This window comes from Ranitomeya variabilis, chromosome 4, assembly GCF_051348905.1.
Source record: "Ranitomeya variabilis isolate aRanVar5 chromosome 4, aRanVar5.hap1, whole genome shotgun sequence".
NCBI lineage: Eukaryota > Metazoa > Chordata > Amphibia > Anura > Dendrobatidae > Ranitomeya > Ranitomeya variabilis.
This window is the reverse complement of record NC_135235.1, coordinates 115,523,597-115,533,523: the sequence shown is the minus strand read 5'-3', so window position 1 is coordinate 115,533,523 and position 9,927 is coordinate 115,523,597.

Sequence of the window (9,927 nt, the reverse complement as noted above, 5' to 3'; positions counted from 1 at the left end):
TTCTTTTATTAGTAAATTATAGTATTAGCGGCGGAGTGTCAGTACTCTCCCTGGGATAGAAGTATGATCATCTGATGAAGGCTCCTGACCGGAGCTGAAAAACGGTTTGCGATCTGTGAATTGTGGACTCTTAGTAAAAGTAACCAACTATTCGCTGTGTATTCCTCTGGGCAGCTAACAAACTCTTCATCGCTAATCCTATCTATTGTTAACCCGCTCATTCCCTGCACGGGTTTTCTCCTGGTGCTGTCTTCCACTCTTAGGCTGAAGTGAGTTCATCACTCAACCACCATCTATTCCACCACTTAAGCACCCCAATAACTACATTTCTTCTAATAGTAAATTATAGTCAGACTGAAGCAAGCGTACTAGCTTGCTTCATTTGATATGTGCGTAAACCCGCAAACATTGATGACCCTTTTTACAATCAGTACATATGATGAAGAAAGAAAGAACACCCTCTCTGTCATTTTGACTGTGGTATTTTTCACCTACATCATTTGGAATATCCATATCTCAGAACCTGAAAGGTTTTTTTATATGCACTAGCCAACTGCAGAAAGGAAATATACCAAAGACTACTCTACTATATTCTGCATTTCATCACATCATTATTATAATTTACTTCTGACATTTCACAGTGCAAGTCCGGAACCAGAGTTTAAACACAGGACTGAATATGCAATGATGAATGCTCTGATTCTCCTTTTCTAAACCCATTATGTAATGCAGAACACTAAATAGTCCATCTCATTTAAAGGTAAAATGAATTTGAAAATCATGCACAACCCTGTATACTAAGTTAATTTTTAAGAAATATAGGTATATATGCCTAATATCTTAGAAATGTAACTGTTATTTGGCTCCACTTACACTTTTTTTCTTGTATTCTTCTCCTATTGTATTTGTTGTACCTCTCTCCCTAGGCATTTTTGAGCACTTTGTAATAGTTTTTTCCACAAATATTGCAAGGGTTTTGTTGATTACTTAAGGGTAATCTCTCAGCAGGTTTTTGCTACCCTATTTGAGACTATCTCTATGTAGTGGCATAGACCCTGATGTGTCACTTACTGGGCTGCTGGCTGTAGTTCAGATAAAATCAGTATTTTTATCTGCTGCAGAGCTACCATTTCTCAGAATGCTGAGCTCTGTATAACCCCACCCACACCACTGATTGGCAGTTTTCTGTGTACACTGCGCATAGGCAGAAAGCTGCCAATCAGTGGTGGGGATGGGCTTATTCAGAGCTCACGAATATGGAGAACTACCTGGCAGCAGGTTTACTAATCCTCTAGTGACAATGTTCAGCTGACAAAACTATGATTTTATTAAAATTACAGCAAACAGCCCAGTAAGTACCGTATTATGTGGATTATAAGATGCACTGGACCAAAAGTCACAGCCCCAAATTTTGGGGAGGAAAATAGGAAAAAACATTTTTAATAAAGTGGTGCATCTTATAGCCTGATTTTACATTAGCTTATTTGGGGGACGGGGGGTGGCTACTGTGAGGCGGGATCCCAGGAGGCAGGGTCACTGCTGCAGGAAGCTGGTGGCAGCTGCAGGAGTGGGGAGATGCTAGGGGCACCGGAATGGGAGAAGGGTGTGTGCGGCGGTGCAAGGCTACAGCGGGCTCATGGCTTTTAGAAAATGTCGGTGGAGCCCCCCACATTTCCAATTATTTTCACTGCGGTGGACTTCAGGAAAATGGCCGCCAGAGGTGGCGCATGAGCAGATTGATATCTATTGAGCCAAGATGCTACAGGGAAATGCCTAGTAACTGTCAGTCTTGTCCCACATGCCAGCTAACCTCCCCAGTTGCCCACTTCTGCAGTCCCATAGTTCCATTGCCAATCAAGGTCAATGGATTTGGTGGGGCCTCTGGTGAAGTCAGCCAGAGGACATCAATATATACTGGTGGTTCTGGATTATGCTACACGGTAACTGGAGGTGGTGCTGTTAAGAAACCCCCTCTGCGAAGTGTATTGCTTGAGAACAGGTCCATATATTGTCTCAAACTGGCCTGACTAAAAAGAAAAAAATGGATCAAGAGACACCGTTTATGTCAAAAGTCATGAGGGAGTTATGTAAGGGCCTGAGACTTTCACCACTTCAGACCTCGGCTTGGGAGAAAGATTTAACAAAACCTTAAAAGCCTTGTTAAAAAAGATGGTAAAAAAGGATGGCCAGGAGTGAGACCGCTTACTTCCCTATCTGATGTTCTCTGTCAGGGAAGTCCTCCAAGCCTCCACAGGTTTCTCCCTTTTTGAACTGCTCTACGGCTGACACCCCCGTGGGCTCAAGGATATGGTAAAATAGTCCTGGGAATCTGAAAGCACGATCTACAGAACCATGGTAGAGAATGTCACCCAGATGCAGGAGAGAATTGCCAAGATTATGTCCATTAAGTGGTGGAAAAAATTGGTGAGATCAACTACAAAATTCATGAACCAGGGAAAAGGAAACCCTACCAAGTTTACCTTGTTAACCTGAAGAAAAAGGAACCTGTGGAAGTCCCTTGTTAATGGGGAGGAGCACCCTGAAATGTAACTAACTTGGAAGCTGTCCACGTGCGAGAACTATTCTATAGTGAAGAAAGAATGCCTGGCCATGAAGTGGGCACTGGACTCTCTTAGGTACTACTTGTTGGGCAAGAAATTGAGATTAATTTCGAATGGATGCGGGAGAAAAAAGGAAATAATGCCCGGATAACCAGATGGTTTTTAGCCTTACAGTACTTTAGTTTTCAGGTGGTGCATAGGTGGTGCATAGGTGCATGTGAAACCCAGAAAGCAAGTTCCGATAGATTTTTTTAAAAATGAGGCCGGATTTTGGGGTCTTTGTAACACCCCAGGTAACCCATTGTTACAGTGGCATTGCTTTCCTCACGGGGAGAGTCATGTCACACTTGGAAGCGAGGAAGGATCCCTTTGACAGGTATTCAGCACATACAACACTGTTCTGACTCCAGGCTAGAAGGGGGAGCTCTACACCTGACTTCAGGGGAGCTGCTCTCTCTGGTTGGGAGGATGAGTCAGTTGCTAGGCAGTTGCTAGGCAGTTGGAGTTAGACAGATGGTAAGAGGAGAGCGAGGTGTGAGGAAGGAAATCTGGAGCCATGCAGACAAGTGATTCTGCAGCTCATGTGAAGGAAAAAGAGAGCACAGTAACTTGTAAAGAGGCTGAAAAGAGGATGGAGCAAAGGCGAAGTGAAGAACTGGAGAGAGAAGTTTTGACTGAACTTCCTCAACGCTGAGCGCATATACCGGTAACCGGAAGACCGAGGTTGTGGGGTAACTTTATGCCCCACGGCAGAAACCGGCGGACAGCAGATTGCAAGTTACCTGTCCACCATTAACACCTGAGGACACAGTAACAGATAGAGCCTGGGTCGTGATAGAGATCCTGTAAAAAGGCTCAAGTTACCTGTTGTATGGGTAATGTCCTAACAACAAGGGGGACAGAGAGGAAACGTGAGGAGCTTGTGTGAGGCCTAAGGCAGCAAGGGACTACAGCACCACAGCGCTAGTAGGAAGGCTTCCAACCCCACCTGGTTAGAGGGATTCTCAATTTGCTTCCAAGCCAGCCGGACGACACCAGCATCCGTGATCCTGTACCCTGGACTGTGGCTGCCTTAAATCAAGTAAAGAGGTAAAGAGACTGCGTCCTCTGTTTTCTTACTACACCACCGACCACCATATCCTCTAATACAGCGGGAGCTCTGGGGGACCTTGCTTCACCTGTGGGAAGCCATACCATCCCAGCTGCCATAACAACGCCTCAGAGGACTCCTTTAAGCAGCGTCGGTCGTTTCTGACCAAATACCACAGGTGGCGTCACAAACTTTTATTATTTCAGAAATCCCTTTAAAGACCTTTCCTTTAACATGGGCGCCCAGGGCCACGGACCGGGTCACCGCCGCCATGACACATCTCTTTAAGTACCGGACCCGGTACCGAGTACCCCACAGCCCTGGCGGGCGTTCCATCTGTGTTTTAGGAGCAACTGATAGAGCTTGGTGGGATTGACTGCTCATTTACCTCCAGTTTCAGGTCTTGGAATAGCCTATTTAAGGCAGTTGAACTGCCTCTGATGTTGTCTGTGTATGAAGGTTCCTGTTGGTGTTGATCAGATCCTGACAATCTCTGACAAAACAGACAGTGTATCTGAACGGGTACTGCTAAACAGACTGTTAATTTTTATGTTATACCTTTGTGACTGTTTATGGACTTGCATTTAACCTATAACTATTTTGAATACAAGAATCAGACCCCTGTGTGTGCACTAGCGTCCACCATAGAGCTGCACCCCTATAATATTCACTGATCTATGTATACTTATAACAGTATGTGATTGAAGTATGTGATCCACTTATTCCTCCTGGATTGCTCATGACAAATAATCTTACACCAACAGGAAATTAGAAGATGAATGAACCATGACACATGCCTGTAAAAATGAACAGAAAATGCAGTATACTGCGCTTTTATTTTGTTTCTTGTTATAGAAAAGTAGCAAAAATGCGAAGGCATTACTTGAAGCTTCTGGATCCCAATGAAAAATTTGCAGCAGTACACCCCACTTGGGATGTGGCATTCGTTTTTCATTGATATTGATTTAATGTATACACAAGGAAATGTTTGCAATGCTAAGATCAATGTATGGCTGGTATCATACGTCTGACATTCACCGTCCGAATACGGACCAGCTGCATTTCTTCTGATTCGAACTCAGTAGCCTAATGTCTAGACTGTTGAGTTCAGGTTAGAAAGCTCGCTTTCAATCCGGGACATTGTGATCCATACTCAAACCGTTCGTCAGATATGTGAGACTGGACAAACAAAGAAATTGAATGTCCAAATCCACTTATATCAGGACATCAAACAGTACCAAACTAAAAGTCCCTCAAATTGGTGTAAGGCTGGGTTTACAACACATCATAGTCTACTAGTAATCGCTATGCTATTGTTTTTGACAAAAACGATGGACACTGTTGGATAGCAGGTTTAACAAGTTTCACAATATAGATTCTGCTTGCCTCACTGAAGTAAATGGCTCAATTTGTGGAACATCTGAATACCATTTTTCAGGTATTCACATGGAAGCCCTTCAATGGAACACTGAGCGGGAACCAGGACACGGTGTTAATCCAGCCTTAGGTAAGAGCAGTCACTCATAGTCTGATTTAGTTCCCTGAATTAAAGCACCACTACAGCATTGTTTTATCCCTTTGTTAGGGTTAATGTATGTGAGTGTAATAAATGTAGCTACACACTCACTAGTAGCCGTCTTTATCCATTTTCAGCCTTGTTCTGGCACCATGTGACTACAGTTCTAACCGGCCCAATCACCCAGTGTTTGCTGTGTGAAGCAAAGATCACTTTTTAAAATCTTCTCAATGCAAACGTTACACACTGGTCCCAGATCTGTGCTCTCCTCCCTTCACCTCGGTCTGCTGCTCTCTGTTGTACTCCACGTCAGGCTTTGCAGATTGCCCAGCCTGTGATATAATCTCTCTAGGCTTTTTAAGGCCCATTGAGACACACACCTATGTCTTCCGATTGTTATCTTAGACTTCAATTTGTTACTCTCCTCCAGTGCACACCGTCTTACCTCTTTCTGTTCCTGCTGCCCTGCTAACTTCGATAAATTGTCCTCGTTCTCCATGTGTCATCCTGCCAACTCCTGACACTCGGGGCTCGTGTACCCACCAGGATCTGGGGCTCAGTGGGTCCACTTTAACTGGGGAGTCAAAATAGCAAGTCTATGGGAATTCAGAAGAAGGCTCATTCTGAGTCCCATAGATTTGTATTGAGAAAAGTAACACAGTGATTCAGTGAGTTAAAAAAAGCCATTAAGTAGTGTCTGAAAACTGCTGAGTATGTAACAGTTTGCATTATGCTTACATATATGATCCCTAACAAAGGGATTGGAAAAAACACACTCTGGAGTGGTGCTTTAACCATGATCTCAGGAGCTCATTCAGTTTTCCAGTCTAGTCCGTCTAATATAAAAGGAAAAGATGTAGAGTTCACGAAGGACAATTAAAGATTATTAACAAAACTGGAACATCACAACTAAGTTGCTGCTTTCCCTTTCCAATGGTATCAGAAAAATGAAACCTGGATTCTCATTGGCTGATATTGGTATTAGCTTAAAGGGGTTTTCCTGTTTCAATTTTCTTCAGCCCATAGCTTTATGGATCTTTGAAAATAACCGCGATATTCACCTTCCTCTGCTTCAGAGTTGCCTTTCTGTCATTGTTCTAGGTGACTCTTCACTTGCTGCAGTAGCAATGTATCGACATTGCACACATGACCACTGCAGCCAATCACGAACCCCAGCAGATGTAGACTGCAAGTGCCTCTGAATCCTGTGATGGGCTGCAGTGGTTATTTTCTCAAGTACTGGAGATCTCAACTAGTGGGTACACTGTCATTGCTCTTGGTGACTCTTCACTTGTTGCAGTGGCAATGTATCAACTACAGCACACATGACCACTGCAGCCAATCACGAACCTCAGCAGATGTAGACTGCATGTGCCTCTGAGCCTTGTGATTGGCTGCAGTGGTTATTTTTTGTCAAGGACTGGACATCTCAACCAGTGCGTACACTGTCATTGCTCTTGGTGACTCTTCACTTTCTACAGTGCCAATGTATCGCCTACAGCACACATGACCACTGCAGCCAATCACGAACCTCAGCAGATGTAGACTGCAAGTGCCTCTGAGCCTTGTGATTGGCTGCAGTGGTTATTTTGTCAAGTACTGGACATCTCAAACAGTGATGTCTTTTAGTGCAATCATTGGTCTATGTACTATGTCTTATATGTAAGTTATCCATATTCTATGTATTTATGTGATATGTGCTTTATTGAATAAAATTTGTTGTTATATTTTTTATATATTGGATCAGTGCTCCTTCTTTACTCTCTAGTAGCTTGCTGTCTATATTTTGAGGGGATCCTTAAGGTACCTTCACACGAAACGACATCGCTAGCGATCCGTGACGTTGCAGCGACCTGGCTAGCGATATCGTTTCGTTTGACACGCAGCAGCGATCAGGATCCTGCTGTGATGTCGCTGGTCGCTGAATAAAGTCCAGAACTTTATTTGGTCGTCCGATCGCTGTGTATCGTTGTGTTTGAAAGCAAAAGCAACGATACCAGCGATGTTTTACACTGGTAACCAGGGTAAACATCGGGTTACCAAGCGCAGGGCCGCGCTTAGTAACCCGATGTTTACCCTGGTTACCAGCGTAAAAGTAAAAAAAACAAACAGCACATACTTACATGCGTCTCCCAGCGTCTGCTTCCTGACACTTACTGAGCGCCGGCCCTAAAAGTGAAAGTGAAAGTACAGCACAGCGGTGACGTCACCGCTCTGCTGTTAGGGCCGGAGCTCAGTCAGTGTCAGGAAGCAGACGCTGGGGGACGCATGTAAGTATGTGCTGTTTGTTTTTTTTACTTTTACGCTGGTAACCAGGATAAACATCGGGTTACTAAGCGCGGCCCTGCGCTTAGCAACCCGATGTTTACCCTGGTTACCCGGGGACCTCGGCATCGTTGGTCGCTGGAGAGCGGTCTGTGTGACAGCTCTCCAGCGATCAAACAGCGACGCTGCAGCGATCGGCATCGTTGTCGCTATCGCTGCAGCGTCGCTTCGTGTGAAGGTACCTTTAGATATATTGAGGCATTCTATTGGTGTAATGCAAGTGCCTCTGAGCCCTGTGATTGGCTGCAGTGGTAATTTTCTCAAGTGCTGGACATCTAGACCAGTGCGTACAGTATTCTCAGAATAAATCTTCCTTGATATAATAAAATGTCTACTGTCATCAATGAGCAGATATCAAAAATTTAAAAACTGGGCCCCTACCACATTAACATGTTGGTTGTTGAATTTTTGGGTTGAACGGCAGTAGCACATACAGCCTGTGGATGTGTTTATGAAAGAAATAGAAATCATTTTATTCTATACAACTCTTTTACACACAAGTTGAAGATATGAAATATGATCTACTTTAAATATTCAAAAGAAAAATTTAATTTTGTAATTATCCTTAATAGATATTGTAATACTCCAGCCTTTCAGTGACATCACAGCAGGTATCTCCCAAACGCTGACTTAGGCTGGTTACATACGTCTATTTATTTTAGTTACGGTAATAAAAAACTAAGCAATTTCCATCAGCGTTTGGTCCATGAGTCAATTTTTACCATCAGTATTTCTTCAATTTTGCAAAAAGTAAAACTGTTGATGGTTCCTCTCTTGGACATAACTAAGATGTCATCTGAGTGCTGTCCAGGTTTTTCACTGATCCACAGACTTACAGAGATGATCATCAACCATAACTTTAAAAAATTGACTTGTCTTTTTTTTTGCTAACAATTATTGTCCAAAAAACACTAAAAAAAAAAACAGACATGTTAAAAGCCCCATAGGGTATAATGTATACGTATTTTATCTGCGAAAAGGACAGACAGCACACGTACAAGAAAATCGCACAAGTGAAAGGGGCCTAACATATATAATGACGTATAGCTAAAATAAATTTCTACTCTTTTCTAACACAGCGCAGACTCACAAATGAATTTTGAAATGAAACTAAACAATGTAAAAGAGGAATTTAATATTATGAAGATGACGGATCCTGCCGATTTGTTGGTATCAGTATTGGCTCCATGGTCAGTTTTACACATAGCAGTGTGCGGTTAAGATACATTTCCTAGTTACTTCCACAAAACAAGGCTGGGCCATTTCCTTTGTCAAACAATGCTTCCAAGAACACTCATTTTCTTGAGTTTGAGCACTTAAATAAAGCAAAGCACGTCAGCTTGGAAGGTATCCAGGTTTCAGAATTGACCAGAGATAAAATAAAATCTGAATTGAAATTTCGATTAATGTTCCACACATTGATGCATATTTATGAACCAAAGTGTTCCATTTCTTTTTTAGGCATTTTAGATTTACACATATCTTTAGACTATTTACACCAGAAAAAAAGAGTATATTTTGGCTTCCTTGACAATTTGCTTCTCAAAGGTTGAAGGTAACCGTGGGTTAGGAGTGTTTAAGTTTTAGAAATATGGTATTTATGGCAATTTTTTAAAATAAATATGGTGCAAAAACTAGAGCAAAATACACCACATCTAAACTGTTAAAAGTTTGACACAACTAGCATAATTTAACATTTACGCTGGACAAAGCCGCCAAGTTATTTAAGTTCTACTGATCAAAAATCACACTTATCTGCAAATAATGACTTTTTTTAGTCTTTGCTGACACATAAAGCTTTTGTCTTCCATATCATAGGCTGCTGGTTTGAATTCTGGCATTGACCGTCTGTTCTAGTTTCATATATCTACAATTTACATACAGCATGTCCATTACACCGTTTCTTTCACTAAACTTGCATGTACAAATGCAGCACAGGGCAGGAAAATCCCACAGTTAGTTATAACTTTATTTTATGAGCCTCATTCACTCTTTTGTCCATAATTCTTAGCTCAATATAATTAATTAAGGCGCATGATGCACCAACTCCCACATGTAGACTAAGTTTTTCAATTTGTCCGAATTTTCTCCATTTCATTTGGATAATTTGCAATTTTTGTGTTGCAAATGTTGCAAATTTCAGGTTGTTATGTGACATTTTCTCACACTATGGTGTGATGTAGCAGCAATATAGTGCAATGTGGGTCCTGGTCAAAGATGAGATGTAGTTCCAGTCTAATGGTAGACAACCTAGAAGAGATACAAAGTGTGAGTGTCCTTTGAAGGGTGATTTCATAATGTGTTTAGTATACGATCAGTGGCCCCGTTGGGGCATACGTCCAAATAACCCATAAAACTGGATTCGGACGTATATGCCAACGGGGCCATAGACTGTAATGCCGATAGAGAAAGCGTGCGCTCCGACGTGCCTCATT